This window comes from Podarcis pityusensis (genome assembly GCF_964106645.2).
Source record: "Podarcis pityusensis genome assembly, chromosome: 2".
Lineage (NCBI taxonomy): Eukaryota > Metazoa > Chordata > Lepidosauria > Squamata > Lacertidae > Podarcis > Podarcis pityusensis.
This window is the reverse complement of record NC_138029.1, coordinates 95,889,599-95,908,169: the sequence shown is the minus strand read 5'-3', so window position 1 is coordinate 95,908,169 and position 18,571 is coordinate 95,889,599. Positions and strand designations below refer to the sequence as shown.

General features: G+C 44.1%; 1 long non-coding RNA gene across 1 annotated transcript in view; it reads left to right on the top strand.

Moving 5' to 3' along the window:
* The first annotated feature begins 5,642 nt into the window (after positions 1-5,642).
* The window catches only part of LOC308471680, a 591,928-nt gene continuing 578,999 nt past the window's right edge, over positions 5,643-18,571 (top strand). The window contains exon 1 of the long non-coding RNA XR_013983068.1: positions 5,643-5,826. This is a non-coding gene — a long non-coding RNA (uncharacterized lncRNA). The remainder of the gene's footprint in view (positions 5,827-18,571) is intronic.

The window sequence follows — 18,571 nt, the reverse complement described above, 5'->3', positions numbered from 1 at the left end:
TGCTGTTTTCCAATTCTGTAAATATTTATGATGTTCTCTTGCTAGTAAATAATATACTGCATAGAGTTCAATATTTAGAATAAGTTATGCAGAACTATCTATCTTGGGAGGAGAAAAATATGCAGCAGTGTTATCTGGGCCAGATTACGTATTCTGACAGGCCATGAGGAAGACACGAGAGCAGGGGAATAGTATTTTAAAAGTAGTAATACCATTCAACTTTGGCCCCACCCAGTTATAAATATGAATATGAACATGCTCAGCGAGTCCCCTCCCCTAGTTCTTGGATTGGATTGTAATCCAAGACATAGAAGAACGTCTTCCCATGAATATACTCACCTAGTGGTTGTGCTGCTGACAGGAGCATGTCTCTCTTTCTTTGCTCCCTCAGTTTTGGCATGCTGCTGTGGCAGTGTCACAAGCTACAGGAGCCTTGGCAGATGCAGGGACTGGGGTCCCAGTAGCCTGGGAAGTCTATGTTTCCAAGGGTCTGTGGGCCACTTCCATAGCAATGCTCCAAGCACCAGGAAGCAAGGTGAGATCTCTCCTTCTGTATTTCAACATAGTATTATCACTGAGTGAAAAAGGTATAGCTGCTAGTAGCAGGCTTGGAATGTTTCCATCATGCTCCTCATTGTGTTACTGGATATGCAACCAAAGATGTGTCCAAACGTGACATCTATCCTGCTATGTTGGAACCTCTTGCAGTTGACCATAGTGTATCCACAGCAGTGACCAGAGAAATGCAGAGAAAATAAATGCCATGGTGCATCTGCAGCAGCACAACCGGACGCCTTCATCTGCCCAGCTGCAACAAACATGTCTCTACCGCATCAGTCTCTACAGCCACACCAGGCACTGCTACTTTCCAACAGTTTGACCTTACGCCCAAACACACCCTCCTTCATTGTCTCCTGAGACAAATGAATGCCGACACCCTTCTTTCAATACACTTTCACCACCTACTTAGAAAGTTTATATTTAGACAACTGTGAGCAGTGGTTTTGTGTGTGTGTGTTTCTGTATACAGTACATTACATCATTCCTAGGTGATAAATACTATCCAGAGTCCAAACACAGTATATGAAGAGGATAGATATATATGAAAGACCCATATGTCTTCCGAATTAGTGATGCTTGTCTTGCAGCATAAATCCTTGTTAATGAAGGAGCACCATGCCCATCAGTTTCCCTATTAATCCACTGCCTGGAAATGAAGCCACAGTCCTCTAGTGCTGGTACATTTATTCCATTCACTTAGCTAGATTAATTTAACAGTCACAATTCTCAACATGGGAAAACCCAAAAATGAAGAGAGCAAGGAAGTGTTCATAAACTCCAAAGACTGTGCTGCAATTCTCAGGTTATCTCATTTGATTCTTGCATTGAGACAAGTTCTTCCAGCGCAACACTTGTTTTCCTTGCTGTTGCAAGACAGCTGGGTGGACCAAGCCAGCAGGGCCCATAAGGAATAAGATACCATTCTTTGTGATGGCTCCATTATGAAGTAATGGGGGTAATGGCTTACTTTCCCCCCAATTTAGGGCTTTGCTGTATCCCAGGTTGGTTACTAGTATTCTCAGCTGTCTGTTGTCTCAAATGATCTCATCTAAGTACTAACCCAGCCTAAACCTGGGCACCTCCAGAGATCAGATGGACCGGGCATGTTCAGGACAGAACTGCTGTAGGCTTGTCCCAAGCTGAATTTACTGCTTATGTCTTTGATTTTTCAGCTGCTCAATCCTGTGGTTGTTTGCTCAGAGGTAAGTCCCACTGTTCAATGGGTCTTCATTCTTGGCAAGGGTGTATAATTTTGGGTGTTTAGTTTTTCTACTGTGTGAGCATTCTGTCCAAAATTCTATAAATGACTCTCCCTGATTCTCACCCTCCCACTGAGTGCTCAGTGGTTGTTGTTTAAAAAAAGATTTCTAACTCTAATTGGGATAAAGATGGTGAGCTTTCCAAAACTTATTTCTTCAAGGAGTTGGATGAACGTCTTACCTAGGCAGTATAAATTCCTCAGAGAGTGTACAGCCCTAAGGCTGTAAAAGTACTCCCATAAAAGATCCTGTAAAAAGATCTATTTTTTTTGCATAAGTTCCCTACTGATTCAACAAAAGGTTTTACCTTGATGAGAGGTCATCAGAACCAAAGAAAATTTGGTTTAGTCTTGCAACAGAAATACTCAAACACATACTTTTCTGAGATTAGTAACTTAGTAACTTTTTAAAAAATGTTACAGCTAGGCTGTGCTAGAGCTCCAAATCAGAACGTATTAATTTTTTATTCTTAAAAGCTCTCACTCATTTGCTAAGACTACAAATATGATATGACAAAGATGATATGAAAGGGAAGGGATTAATGGAATCCTTTTCTTCCACGTGCAAAGTGCCCCATTAGATTGTGGAGTCTACCAGAACATGTATTCAGCTCACCTCTCCAAAAGGGTATTGTAGAATATGATGCTAACGACTGATTCCAAGATGAGGGTCTATCAGGCATGGATGTTGAGGACGCTGCTTTATAGAAGTGAGTCATGGACATCTTACACTCACCAGGAGCGTCACCTCAATGCCTTCCACATGTGTTGCATCAGGAAGATTTTGGGCACCACATGGCAAGACAGAGCCTCAGACCAAGGTGTGCTCTCCCCAAGCCTACATTCCCAGCATGTTTGCACTCCTGTCTCAGCGACGTCCACGCTGGCTTGGTCATGTACACAGAATGGAAGGTTGCAGGATCCCCAAGGTCATGCTCTACAGAGAGCTGACTTCAGGCATCAGGCCCGTTGTCAGATCAACTCTATGTTACAAAGATGCCTGCAAACATGACATGAAGATTGGCAGTCTCAGTTCCACCATGGGGGAGTCTCTTGCAGATGACTGAGGTGCCTGGAGATGGACATTTAGGTTGTGCATCCATAGCAGTGACCAGAGGAAGAATGACTGCTGGGAGGAGTGTAGAGAGAAGAAACGCCAGACACCTTCATCTGTCCCAGCTGCAATGAAACATGTTTCTCCTGTATTGGTCTGTAAAGCCACAGTAGGTGCTGTAACATTCCAACACTTTGTCTTCACCCCCAGAAGAGCATTCCTCCCATCATGTTTGAACATTGACCATGATGGATGGGGCTCCCAGATGAATTTTAATTAGAACTTGAGAAGTATTTGGAGCTCAATAATACTCCTGTATCCAGTCTTGAATTCCAGCATTTTACCACTATCACTACATTAAACAGCATGGGGTGGGTGGGACTCTCTGGTTGTTGCAAAAATGCGTTATGATTTGAGAAGAGGCTTTATCTTGATACAGGAGCATGAAAAGAAAAGTAGATCAAAACCCATGAACATTCAGCTTAGCCCTACTACAGATACTCTTACTCATATTTCTTGTATGGTTAACTTTTTCAAAAAGAGTGATCCTCTAAGAGAGCTTCAAATTAAAACATTTTGGGGGGGAAAGGGGAAAAAAGTCAATTTCCTCAGCCTAAAGATGGCTGGATTTTGAAAGTCACGGCTTCCAAACTCGTTTCTTCCTCCCATTATTGAACGACATTTAGGCACAGCACAACTTGGATGCATGTTTTTTAATGGAAGGGGGAGAACAGAACTGGGAATGCTGCTGTGTTCTGAGTGATCTTTTATGAGATTGCTCAGTGGCTTTGCTAACAATTACAGGGAGAAGGAGGTCATGCCTTCAAACAGCTTTGGAATGATTTGCTGTTATAGCTCAAAAGGAGTGAGGAGAGAGAAAAGGCTTAGGCAAGAGGGCCGGAAGAAGCTTCAAACATATTAGATAACACAGTAAAGAACTTAGCTATTCATTATTTCTGCAACACTTTACTGAATAATTATTTAATTCCACTCCCCCCCCCCCCCGCTGCCTCATTGCTAAGACATTCAACTTACATGTGCTACAGCCAATGCCTAAAATATGGCAACTGCTGAAAGCCCCAGATGATTATTGTCACTAGATGACATGCAGCAAATTTTGGCAATCACAGTGAATTTTGTGTTTGGGCATTGACTAGGAAAAAATTATTTCTTTGCATTTTTTTGCTACCCTATCGTACTGGCTCTGGGCATATTTTAACAATTCCTCCTTTTTGGATTTATGATAATTTCTTTCTTTCTTTCTTTCTTTCTTTCTTTCTGATCCTGCCAGTGTCCCAGTTGTGACAAGTGTGCAGGGACACCCATCTGTATAATGCCTGATGTCACTGTGATGTCAGGTGACTGGGTTTTGCCCCTGCAGACAATTGTCTGATCACTGGGGTTCCATGTGAGGCACATTGCAAGCCCAGACATTCATTGTGGTCATTGGGAATCATATATAGCATCAGGTGTGGGGCAGGTGGACATGGCTTGGTCAAAACGGCCTAGTAGGTAAACTGGAAAGGCTTGGTGGGCCTAATTCAGACTTAAAGTAAAGGTAAACGACCCCTGACAGTTAAGTCCAGTCGCAGATGACTCTGGGGTTGCGGTGCTTATCTTGCTTTACAGGCCGAGGGAGCCAGCATTTGTCTGCAGACAGTTTTTCGGGGTCATGTGGCCAGCATGACTAAGCCACTTCTGGCGAACCAGAGCAGTGCACGGAAACGCCGTTTACCTTCCCGCTGGAGCAGTCCCTATTTATCTACTTGCACTTTATGCTTTCGAACTGCTAGGTGGGCAGGAGCTGGGACTGAACAACGGGAGCTCACCCCATCGTGAACTGCTGACCTTCTGATCGGCAAGCCCTAGGCTCTGTGGTTTAACCCACAGCGCCACCAGCATCCCTTAAAGGTTAGACCACCCCTCAATTATTATTTTTTAGAATTTGCCAGCCCTTGAAAATTGGCAGATAGCTTTCCACTTTTGCAGCAGACAAATGGTCCTGTGAAAGTGAAGGGAGGGGATCTTTGGCTCAGGCTTTCTTCCAGGCCAAGCTCAGGTCCTCTTTGAGTCTCAGACTGCCTTCAAATGTCCTGCATTGTAAATCTGCTGGAAACATCTGTGTTTAGTCTCCTAAACCAGCGGCGTAGAGTGAGTTGTCAGCACCCGGGGCAAGGCAAGTAATTTGCGCCCCCTAACCCGGGGCAAGGCAAGTAATTTGCGCCCCCCCAACCCCTAACCTGCCGATCTGAGTCGAGTTGCTGCTGGCGCTGCCGCCCAAACCACGCCACTTGCCCGGAGGAGGAGGGGGGCAGAGAGGCGAGGAAAATGCAACATGGCCCAGCAGCTGCAGCAGCAGCAGCGGAGGCGGGGCTGTGAGGAGGGGCTGCCTGGCACGTCCTCCGCGGCCCTGACGCGCGGGGCTGAGAGCCGCTGCCTGCCGGACGCCTTCAGCCCGGGCGCGCGCACAGCTCGTCGGTTCCACGAGACATGGGGCTCTGCTACAGCCTGCGCCCGAGGCTCTTCGGCGACTCCGGAGGCAGCGAGCGCGCCCCCCCAGATGTTGCGCCCGGTGCGGCCGGCCCCCCTGGCACCCCCCACGCTACGCCACTGTCCTAAACATATGTTAAATGAATGGGCTTTCACAAGAGAGAAGGGGACTTTGGGTGGTTTGGAAAAGCTTCCATAATATATAATACATTATATTATAGAATGGCATATATATATATATATATATATATATATATATATATATATATGGCCATCTTAGAATCATAGAATCATAGAGTTGGAAGAGACCACAAGGGCCATCGAGTCCAACCCCCTGTCAAGCAGGAAACACCATCAGAGCACTCCTGACATATGGTTGTCAAGCCTCTGCTTAAAGACCTCCAAAGAAGGAGACTCCACCACACTCCTTGGCAGCAAATTCCACTGTCGAACAGCTCTTACTGTCAGGAAGTTCTTCCTAATGTTTAGGTGGAATCTTCTTTCTTGTAGTTTGGATCCATTGCTCCGTGTCCGCTTCTCTGGAGCAGCAGAAAACAACCTTTCTCCCGCCTCTATGTGACATCCTTTTATATTATTTGAACATGGCTATCATATCACCCCTTAACCTCCTCTTCTCCAGGCTAAACATGCCCAGCTCCCTTAGCCGTTCCTCATAAGGCATCGTTTCCAGGCCTTTGACCATTTTGGTTGCCCTCCTCTGGACCCATTCCAGTTTGTCAGTGTCCTTCTTGAACTGTGGTGCCCAGAACTGGACACAGTACTCCAGGTGAGGTCTGACCAGAGCAGAATACAGTGGCACTATTACTTCCCTTGATCTAGATGCTATACTCCTATTGATGAGGCCCAGAATTGCATTGGCTTTTTTAGCTGCCGCGTCACACTGTTGGCTCATGTCAAGTTTGTGGTCAACCAAGACTCCTAGATCCTTTTCACATGTACTGCTCTCAAGCCAGGTGTCACCCATCTTGTATTTGTGCCTCTCCTTTTTTTTGCCCAAGTGCAATACTTTACATTTCTCCCTGTTAAAATTCATCTTGTTTGTTTTGGCCCAGTTCTCTAATCTGTCAAGGTCGTTTTGAAGTGTGATCCTGTCCTCTGGGGTGTTAGCCACCCCTCCCAGTTTGGTGTCATCTGCAAATTTGATCAGGATGCCCTTGAGTCCATCATCCAAGTCGTTGATAAAGATGTTGAATAAGACCGGGCCCAAGACTGAACCCTGTGGCACCCCACTAGTCACTCTTCTCCAGGATGAAGAGGAACCATTGATGAGCACCCTTTGGGTTCAGTCAGTCAGCCAGTTACAAATCCACTGAGTGGTAGCATAGTCAAGACCGCATTTTACCAGCTTCTTTACAAGAATATCATGGGGCACCTTGTCAAATGCCTTGCTGAAATCAAGGTAGGCTACATCCACTGCGTTCCCTTCATCTACCAGGCTTCTAATTCTGTCAAAAAACGAGATCAGGTTAGTCTGACATGACTTATTTTTCAGAAATCCATGCTGACTATTGGTGATCAGAGCATTCCTTTCTAGGTGCTCAAAGACTGTTTGCTTAATGATCTGCTCCAGAATCTTCCCTGGTATTGATGTCAGACTGACTGGGCGGTAATTATTTGGGTCCTCTCTTTTCCCCTTTTTGAAAATAGGGACAACATTTGCCCTCCTCCAGTCTGCCGGGACTTCGCCTGTTCTCCAGGAATTCTCAAAGATGACTGCCAGTGGTTCTGAGATCACATCTGCCAGTTCTTTTAATACTCTTGGATGCAGTTCATCTGGCCCTGGAGACTTGAATACATCTAAACTAGCCAAGTATTCTTGTACTATCTCCTTAGTTATTCTGGGCTGTGTTTCCTTTGCTGAATCATTTGCTCCAAATTCTTCAGGTCGGGCATTGTTTTCTTTCTCGGAGAAGACTGAGGCAAAGAAGGCATTGAGGAGTTCAGCCCTTTCTGTGTCCCCTGTTTGCATTTCACCATCTTCTCCTCTGAGTGACCCCACTGTTTCTTTGTTCTTCCTTTTGCTACGAACATACCCATAAAAGCCTTTTTTGTTGCTTTTAACCTCTCTAGCAAGCCTGAGTTCATTCTGTGCTTTAGCTTTTCTGACTTTGTGTCTACACGTGCTGGCTATTTGTTTGAATTCCTCTTTGGTGGTTTCCCCCCTTTTCCATTTTTTGTACACATCCTTTTTTAATCTTAACTCAGTTAAAAGTTCTTTAGATAGCCACCCTGGCTTCTTTAGGCACCTTCCATGTTTCCGTCTCATTGGTATTGCCTGACGTTGTGCTTTTAGTATCTCCCTCTTAACAAACTCCCAGCCATCATGAACTCCCTTTCCTTTTAGTATTACTGTCCATGGGATCTCACCCAGCACTTCCCTAAGTTTTATGAAGTCGGCTTTCTTAAAGTCAAGAAATTGAGTCCTAGTATGCTTGGATGCTCCTTTCCGCTGTATAGTAAACTTCAGAAGAGCATGATCACTCGCGCCTAATGATCCTTCCACTTCTACCCCACTAACCAGGTCATCAACATTGGTTAGGACCAGATCTAAAATGGCTGTTCCTCTTGTTGCTTCTCCCACTTTCTGGACAATGAAGTTGTCTGCAAGGCCAGTGAGGAATCTGTTTGACCTTATGCTCTTGGCTGAGTTTGACATCCAACAAATATCCGGGTAATTGAAGTCCCCCATTACTACTATCTCCCTTCCTTTTGCATGCTTGGCCATCTGTTCCAGGAAGGCATCATCTATGTCCTCCGTTTGGCTTGGGGATCTATAGTAAACTCCCACAATGAGGTCACTGTTATTCTTCTCTCCCTTAATTTTGACCCAAATGCTCTCACTTTGGCTTTGAGGTTCTAAATCTTGGATCTCTTCACAGGTATACACATCCCTGACATATAACGCCACTCCTCCTCCTTTCTTGTCTGGTCTGTTTCTCTGAAATAGATTGTATCCCCCCATTATTACATTCCAATCGTGGGACTTATCCCACCAGGTTTCAGTGATGCCTATTATGTCATATTTAGTTTGCTGTACCAAGAGCTCAAGCTCATCTTGTTTATTTCCCATGCTTTGCGCATTAGTGTACAGACACTGAAGTCCATTAATCATTCCCCCGTGTCTCTTTTTTAAGGATTTTTTCCTCCCACCACTAGGTCTGCGTGCTGTTTGCTCCATTTGGTCTATGACATTTGGATGATCATCTTCATCAATTGATAGACTCCTACCTTCAGGAGCACTGTCTCCCTCCCCCACATTAGTCCGTTTAAAGCCCTCCTGATGAGGTTTCTGAGATTTTGGGCACAAACATTTCTCCCAACCGTTGTGAGGTGCAGCCCATCGCTTGCCAGAAGTCCATCTTCAAGAAACTGCAGTCCGTGATGTAAGAATCCAAACCGTTCCTGTTTACACCATTTGCGAAGCCAGCTGTTCACTTCCACTATTTTTCCCTCTCTCCCTGGGCCACGTCGTTCAACTGGGAGGACAGATGAGATGACAATTTGTGCATTTAATTGCTTCAATTTCCTGCCCAGAGCCTCGTAGTCTCTTTTGATCTTCTGGAGGCTATTGCTTGCAGTGTCATTGGTTCCCACATGAACCAAGAGGAAGGGGTATTTGTCAGTGGGTTTTATGATTCCTTGCAGTCGTTCAGTTACATCTTGGATCTTAGCCCCGGGGAGACAGCACACTTCCCAAGACATCTTGTCAGGCCCACAGATCACTTCTGCTTCTGTTCCCCTCAGTAGGGAATCCCCTATCACCACTACACGCCTCCTCTTAGGTTTGGTCGGGGTTCTTCCATGAGCTGTCCGTTCCAAGGTCGCCTGCACATTCCCTGAGGACTGACTTTGCTGCTCGTCTTCATATACCTGATCGACTGTAATGAGGGAGAGATCCTCAAATGGTGTCTGCTCTTCGTCTTCAATGCTAGGGGAGAGGACCTCAAAGCGATTGTGTATTTCTAAACAATCAGAGCGAACCCTGGGCCTCCTACTTCTTTGAGTCACGTTTCTCCATATATCTGGCTCCTGTGTTGGTGAACTAGCCTCCCTCTCAGGGGAGTTCCCTGTCTCCTCCTTGGTGGAGACGGTGTGCTCTGTTGCTTCCAAGAAGAGCTCCAGCTCTCTAATTCTTTGGAGCGTAGCTACACGTTCCTCCAGTTGCTGGACTTTGTCTTTTAAGAGGGCAATCAACATGCAATTGCTGCAGGTAAAGCTGCCTGCAACCTTTGGCAAGATGGCAAACATTGCGCAGGAACCGCAGGCGACTGCAGCTGTTCCCTCCCCCTCCATCTTGAGAACGTGTTGTTGGGGGTGGCTACAGCGGTCCTCCATCATAAAAAGCGTGAAGACAGGACAAATAACTCCCCCCACAAAAAAACCCTAGGTCTCCCCCAACAAACGTTTGAGACTAGCTCCCCTAAATCTAAAAGATGGATCAAACTGCGCGCTCCTTCTTCAACTGCTGCCCTGCAAGCTCTGATAAGCTCCTCCCACAGCTAACCACCTGCCTCAACAGAAACCCTGCCCCCTCTGACCTTTGCACAGGGAGAGCAGCTAATCAGCCACAAAGAAACACACACACAAGAAAACCCTTTTTGCTCCTTCTTCAACTGCTGCCCTGCAAGCTCTGATAAGCTCCTCCCACAGCTAACCACCTGCCTCAAAAGAAACCCTGCCCCCTCTGACCTTTGCACAGGGAGAGCAGCTAATCAGCCACAAAGAAACACACACACACAAGAAAACCCTTTTTGCTCCTTCTTCAACTGTTGCCCTGCAAGCTCATGGATCATAGAGCCGTAGAATTGTAGAGCCCCCTTCAATGCAGGAATATTCAGCTGTCCCAAATGGAGATCAAACCTAAAAACTTGGCATTATCAGCACCACACTGAGCTATTCAGGCAGACTAATGCTTTAGTTGAGTTTCCTGCATTGCAGGGGGTTGGACTAGATGATCCTCAAGGTCCCTTCCAACTCTACAACTCTATGCTTCTATGAAAATAATGAACGGACCAAGTCCCTCTGGAATTCAAATACTGCTCCCTCCCTACATATTATTTCACATGTTGTTCAGTGTTTGAAACTTAATTGGCTGATTGTGTGATTCATAATTTACAGATTATAATGTTTGAATGCCTTTTCCAGTAAGGAAAACTGGACAGATGGCTTATCAAGGAAAATTCCCTTTGACCACTTCAGCTATATAAAGTGATACACTGTGGTAGAACATTGACAAATCTTGCTACCAGAGGGTGACAAATGGAGCAATAAAGCTCAGAAATAAAGTTGTATAGAAGAAGGATCAATTTAATGTCCTTAATCTAGGTATTTTCCCAGGTATATCACAGCATGTTGCCTTTCGGGCACGGCGTTTGTGTGTCTACCATTTACTTAAAGAGGCTCTTGATCTGATCCTAAGTGTTTCAAGCTATCAGTAGTGAAAAGTGGAATAATAACCAGCTCCCTGACTTCGGGTGCTTAAATTGTAAATTACTAACTGCATGCAGTTAGTAGCCCAAATAGTTTTCTAAGAAGAGACGATCTCAGATTGCTGGGGTGCCAACCTTCTGGAGGCAAATGGGAAGGGTGCACAATTCTTTAGCTGCTGTTGCCATGAGTAAAGCTGAGAAGTCTGAGGGAGGAGAGACGGGGCTTACCGTAGCTGAGGGATACATACCTAATCAATTTAGCTGGTTGTAGAAATTGGCTGGAGGCTTCAATTAGAGGCTCCAAGTCCGAATTCCTTCTCTATTCTTCTGCATATGTGTGCACATAGGCAGACGCTAGGGGATGGAGAAGAAATTAACTGCAAGTTGAATTTAAAGGCAAACCTACCTAATGCACATTTCTGAAACAATATGCAGAACGTTGCCTTACTTTTGCACTTTTGCAATGCAGTTCTGCAGCAAAAATGTGTGCAGAAATGTATTTGCTGGAGCAAACTATTTCCAAAAATGCATATATTAGTGAAAATAACATACAAAATTTCATTAATTTAGGGGAATTTGCTTGGAAAATGTGTACATTAGGTAAAATTATGTATAGAAATGTGTATATTAGGAGAAATTTTCTGATGAATTTTTAATGTGACTTTTCTATTAAAACACACACACAACAACATTGAAGTGGAAATGAACTGAATTTAAGATTGGAAAAATGAGAAACAGAGAGAAACCAAAACTGACAGTTTCACCCATTCCTGGCAGACACAAACTGAGAGCCCTTTTAACAGTCTGCATTGCATTTCAGAAGATCACTCTCTTAAGCAGTATGGTGGGTTCACATTGTTCCCCATAACTACGGTAAGTTTGAGCAGTTCAGTAAGTCCACTTGATCTGATCCTGCCTGAACTTCAGAACCCAAAGCCCTTCTGCATTCCATGAAGAGGTGGTTTGAGGCATAACTCACATCTCTCTCTCTCTCTCTCTCTCTCTCTCTCTCACACACACACACACACACACACAAAAATTTACAGATACTATCCACTGGGAGTGGCTAGAAAGTGCAGCTCTTGCCACACACATGCTAATGGGCATTGCAAACTCTTCTGGGAGAAGCAGGAAGAGGTATAGAAAAACATCCCCCCCCCATCTAGTTTCCCTGAGAGCGATGATGCATCATAATGCATGGGGGCATTTGATGTCCCATTTTCAGTGTGCATGGCGAGAGCAGTGCTTCCTAGCGGTTCCAGCTAACTGCTTTATGTAAAAAAAGAAAGAAATGCCAGGTTGGTAAACCATAGATCACCTTGTGAGTACAATATTATTAATAATACTTTTCTAATTCTTTAAGGAAAATAGTCAGAAAGAAACAATCTGAAACAGTTTTACTGATGAATACATGCAAAGTGGACACAAAGTGGATGAAGACCATTCTGTCCATCCCCAGATGCACAGACCAAGCCCGCTGCATACAAATAGTGACAACAACAACGATGGATATAGTAGAAAATGGAGCAGACAACATGAAAGGGTGGAATCAATTTATTTCCCCTTGTTGGAGATAATCATGCGCACCCGCCTTTTTACCAATGCTTTGCTCCACCAGCCGTGAGCCATGTGTTCACCCTTCAGCAGAGAAAGCTATTTATTTTATCCCACTTCCATCTTATGTATTCTGTCCGTGCATGTCTATAGATAGCAATGCCAAGATATTGATAGGCATAAAAAGAAGAAGATTATATCTCTCTGAATTAATGATTTAGTGCTTCTGAGCTCGGCTCTCCGATCTAATATCATAATTATCGTCATCAGGCAAAACTGCTGTGCTGCAGCTAGATTTCACTGAGGAGGACATCTCAAGATGAGACAGGCCAGGGACAGCCCTGGTTGAATTCAGCTTCATTTCATTCCTCATGCATTTGCTCACTTATCCCTGCCGTGCAATTCCCCAGGTAGCGGTTTGCAACAGAGTGGCTTGCCAAGCCTATTTAAATCTTTACAGATTCAGGAATCCAATTGGAACACATCCAGGGCATCTCTCTCTGTACCCTTTTAATTACAGGTGTGCAAAGAAAAACCATGTTTGCATCACTTGTCCTAGCACCGCCATGCTAAATGTCTTCATTTCCCACAAGGTACACCAAGATGATATTAAAACTAGATAAATCATCACAGGCTGCTCAAGAAAATATCCAGATGTAGAAGCAGCAGCTGCAGGGGAGTAAATGCAGCTGCCACTGAGACAAGAACAAAGCAAAGGGACTTGGGATACTTTCCAATGAGTGTCACTTGGTGGCACCACCAGGCATGGGAAACACCATACAGATAACCAGTGGCATCCCTGCCCCTTTCATCCTGATCCACCACCTTATCAGACTGTCTTGCCAGAGTGGTGCATGCTCTAGTTATCTCCCGCTTGGACTACTGCAATGCGCTCTACGTGGAGCTACCTTTGAAGGTGACTCAGAAACTGAAATTAACCCAGAATGCGGCAGCTAGACTGGTGAATGGGAGCGGCCACTGAGACCACATAACACCGGTCCTGAAAAATCTTGATTGCTCCCAGTACGTTTCTGAGCACAATTCAAAGTGTTGGTGCTGACCTTTAAAGCCCTAAACGGCCTCGGTCCTATATACCTGAAGGAGCATCTCCACCCCCATCGTTCTGCCCGGACACTGAGGTCCAGCGCCGAGGGCCTTCTGGCAGTTCCCTCGCTGTGAGAAGTGAGGTTACAGGGAACCAGGCAGAGGGCCTTCCCAGTAGTGGCACCTGCCCTGTTGAATGCCCTCCCAGCAGATGTCAAGGCATTAAACAACTATTTTACTTTCAAAAGACAACCGAAGGCGGCCCTGTTTAGGGAAGTTTTTAATGTCTGACGCTATATTGTTTTTAATATTCGGTTGGAAGCCGCTCAGAGTGGCTGAGGAAACCCAGCCAGGTGGGCGGGGTATAAAGAATAAATTATTATTATTATTATTATTATTATTAATATCAGTGGTATCATGAGCCTCGGTTTCCACTCAGTCATGCCCAGTGCTATTTTTCTAGAAAAAAAGGCACCAGAGCTAACCATGAACTTTCCCCTTGTTCTCTTAGGATGGCAATGGTGCCCACCTGAGAGGTGCTGGAGCTGAGCCTGTGAGCTCTGGCTAAAAAACAAAAGCCCTGGTGATGCCCTTGCACTGCCCTCACTGATGGCTGCTGTCCAGACGTATCAAAGGAGTCAGCAATTAGCTCCGTTTTATAGCAATTTGCAATCTAAAGGTTTATAACAGTGCGAATGGTGTGGGAAGCAATTACCCCCTTTCCCTTTCTCTCTCGGCATTAAAATTTGGGGATCATCCAACAAAACCGAATTGCAGTTGGTTGAGGACAATAAAAGGAGTGCTTCTTCATTCAGCGCATAATTAACCGATGGAATTCGTTGCTCCAAGGTGTGGTGAATGCCACTCGCTTGGAGCTGACCCCATTCGTTAATGAGGTGGTAGGCAGAAGAGGTGGTAAAGTTCTGGATCATACCATTTCAGGTCAAAACCAAAGGGGTCATAAAACAACAACCAACACCCCCCCCATTCAGTTTTGTAGTTTAATCATAACAGGGCCGAGAAAAGCTGCAGTAGCTGAAGTACCCACTTTGCTCTCCTGTCCTCCTCTCCCTGAAACGTCTATGGTAGGCAAATGTGTATCGGATTCTGGCATCTGTCCCTCAAGCTCCCCTGGGCCCAATGAGGCAAATAATTCCGTTAATTATTTATTAAGGGCTGCTTCTGCTGTCAATAAATTATCCTTGCTATCTCCTGGAGGCCTCGCTTTCTCATTTATTAGGTTCTTGCACCATATGGACATGAAGCATGTTTTATTAACGTTGAGCGAAAACTCCCCCCTCCCCCTGCCGTCTCCCGTTTTGCTGTCTTTCTTACCGGTGTGAGGTTGTTTTGAATTATGCGTATAATCTTTGCCCTCCTTTTCCTTCTGTTTAATGTTCTGACTGCCATATCTGCTTTATCCTTAATTAACTTTTCATCTACATGTCTCCCCCCTGCTTTCTTTCTCTGTGCCTTGTCCTTACACTGCTGAAGAATTGCCCGCCATTTTGTTCTGAATCAAATTCTGGAAGGCTCTCTGTCCCCCGTTCCTTAACACTTTGACTTCAGCTTTTCTGTGAGGAACGCTGACAAAGAGAGGCAAAATGCACAACGACAGGGACGGTGGAATTTCGCTCAGTAATTTGCATCATCTTCTCATCCCGCGGGATTAGGTTGGTTATTAATTTGCACAAACGACCCGGGAACCCTGCTTAATACTGTGTTCATGAAAACAAAGACAAATAAGAACATACATTAGCACTGCTGGATCAAAACAAAGTCTCGTCTAGGTCAGCATCCTGTTTCAGGGTGAGCAAGTACATTTCTCTGGGAAGCTTACGAAACAGTCCTGAAAGCAGCAGCCACCTCCTGTTGTCCCAGCATCTGCTACAATTCAGATATATACAGTCTCTGAGCAGGAAGTCTCATCTCAAAGGGTTATTTATACACCTCTTCTCCATGAAAGTGCTTCAGGAACATGGGAATCTGCCTTATACCAAGTCAGACCACTAGTTCATCTAGCTTACTACTGTCTACACTGGCTGGCAGTGGCTCTTTATGGTTTCAGGATGTGTCCTTTCCTAATTGACAGTCAGGAAATGCCTGGTACACATATTAACTATATGTAGGGTTGCCATATTCTGAAGGGCAAAATAGAGGACACATTTGCCGACTTCTACTTTAAACTATGGATCTCTATGATGACTGTGGAGGTAACGCTCCACTTTGTGAAGGCAAACCTTGCACCAGGCATGCAACAGCATGTCAAGGAGCGTTGCACCTGCTTTCCCTGACCTTTTCCCTTGGCTAGAAAACAGGGTTTTCCCCCTGACCTTTTGTCCTCTCACAATTTGTTTGTTAGACATATCGCTTGGCTGGAGCATGACGGGGGACGCAGACATAATCAAGATTCGGGGGGGGGGGTGATTTGAGGGAAGCACCTGTTGACACGTGTATTTGCTAATGCTGGAAATGTGCTTAGATGGAAATACATTAAGTTCAGGGTGGTTTCACTACTGTTTCCAGTTGTTGACTTCTGCTAATAAAAGGAGCCAGCGTGCTTCTGCACAGCTCACCTGCATTCAACCTCCTGTCATCTCCATTATTCCTACAGACGACTCTCATCATGAAGAAGAGAATGTGTCCTGGGAAAAGAGGACATATGGCAACCCTATATGTGGTGACCATGACAATAGAGAGCCTTCTGTAAATTGCAATATGTTCTATTGATGTGTTCACCAAAAGTGAATGTTTTATTGTTTGTTTCCTTTTTATATGTTAAATTTTTATATGGACTTGTAATCTGGGTTTTTTCTTAATTAGTTCAATTTTTTTTGTATTGTAAATTGTCTAGAGGTGATTGGTTTAAGATGCTTAATAAGCTTAATAAGCTTAAGGTGACAGGCGATAAATAAAAAAACTCTTAATCATTTTTTAGGATAGCAAAACTTCCACTAGCTACAATGTTCCTCGTGCCTAAGAAGTAACAGCACAAGAGAATAGATGGAAAGTACTTTCTGCCTGTCACAAAATAATAAATTTTAATAATAATAATAATTTTTTATTTCTACCCCGCCCATCTGGGATAGAAACTGCCTCTTCTTACATCCAGCCTTACCTTTCCCTATTCCCTATTTGCAACCATTCAACAAAAGACAGACATGCCCTTTCCTTGTATCTTTCTAAAACCTCCCTGTTTCCAATGTGGTATATTGCTAAGCTTGGCCTTCTCCCTGTGGTCACCCCCATCCATCCTTACCTGTCTCCTTGTGAAGGTTTGTGGTCTTCTTCCATATCTGCTTCGTGTATCATGTACATTATAGCCTCCTTGGGGGGGGGGGGGGACTTGTCCTTTATGAATTCTCTTTTGAAGTGACTATGCAGCTCACCCTCAGGATAAACAGAGCTATTAATATTCATGGGAGGCAAGGAGAATTCGATCACCGGGGCCTTCCCGAGAGCAGCCTAATAATCTGGTAGGAAAGAGGGAAGATGAGAGCAAAAACAAACAGTGGCTTTCACAGCTATGATTAAAGTGAGTGTCCCTGAAAGCTAAAACAGAACTCTTCGCTCCCCACCTCCCTCAATGTTTCTGTTATGGCAACTGGATAACAGGGCACCAAGAGAGATAAATCAGTGGTGTCATTTTCTGAGCACCTTTCACAGCTGCTGAAGAGACTGAGCAGAATGTAGCCAGACTCACAGGTGACAGAGGTAACTGTGGAAGGGCAAAGAGGCCCTTGGATCATAAATTCTGAGTCAACTTTCTTAGGAGGAGTCACGACTACCTGTTTCACAGCTGGTATAAATGGGAGAAAATTATTTTCAATATGAGCTTTTTAATTTGTTCTTGTTGTGTATTTTGTTTTTTGCAAACAACCCAAGCACCTTAGCACTGTTTGGTGAAAGGGGACACTTTATATGAATGAATGAACTTTTCCATGAAGCAAGTGTTTTTAATAGCAGGTCCCAAAGGGCCCTTTCCATTTTTTATTTTTTTTACTCCAACTTCAAGGATCACAGGACAATTCTGCATATGTTTACTTCCACTGCAAAATGTTGGGACTTGGAGGTTGTCTCCCTTTTCCCACCACAGGAAGTCAAAAAAATGTGAGAACTGAGATTTAGACAAGCTCACTACTATTTTAAACTGTCTTCACATTATGTCAGTGATATGAGTTAGTCACTCACAAATAGATTAGCTTGGAGATGGCTAGTAATAATGATGGTAGCTATAATTCTCCCTTCCCCCTGAAAGCTTGGAAACTGGCTATTGGTCTGCATCAGAGATTCCCCAAACTGTGGTTTGTGGATCACCAACCTTCATTCAGGTGCTCCACAGCATGTCTCCAAAAATACAATTCAAAATAACACACCATCTAACACAGCACATTACAATTGCTGCAGCAGGAAGAGAAATCATTAAGAGTCCCCCCAAGGCTCAACCATTTTCAAGTGGTCTGTGTGTGGAGGAAGGGGTGGAGTTTGGGAACCACTGGGTTATAGGATTAAGGCAGAATGCATTTAAGAAACAGGAATCGGTCCTTAGTGATTTTGAAGGGTAGAGTTAGGTGGGAGTTTGGGCTTGGTATTATTGATGTGAGGTAGAAGGCTATATAAAAGATTCTGTCCTCCCTGAACATTTTGATCTGCTATGGTATCTGTTAACAAATTTCAGTTGCTTCTGAATGGCAGAGTCCCAACACCCTCCATCACTGAAGAAAACAAGGCACATAGCCTTAATGACACAATTGACTGATTTTGTTCATTTACGAGAAGCCAAATTGCAACATTTGTCATTTGGAGGAGGGGGAAAAATAACTTGGAGGACTTTTATAACTTCTCAATTTGTATTGTGGGATCAGCATTAATTGTTTTGGGTTATGCTTGCTGTTACAGTAGATTCATGTGCGTTATCATTATCAAACTTATTTTATGTATATTTGAAATGCTTTATTGTCTTTATTGTTTATTGTTATTGTTATTGGTGTGTTCTTTGCAGTGCTAGATGGTAGTAAAAATATTTTTAATTTTTGTATTTTTCAAAAATAATGATCATCTTAGGAGTGATGCTAGATGTGGCATATTTGATAGGTTTATTTTTTAGCAATTTGGAAAAGGCTGTAGGGAGTATTTTATATATTATTAGGGCAGAGGGGA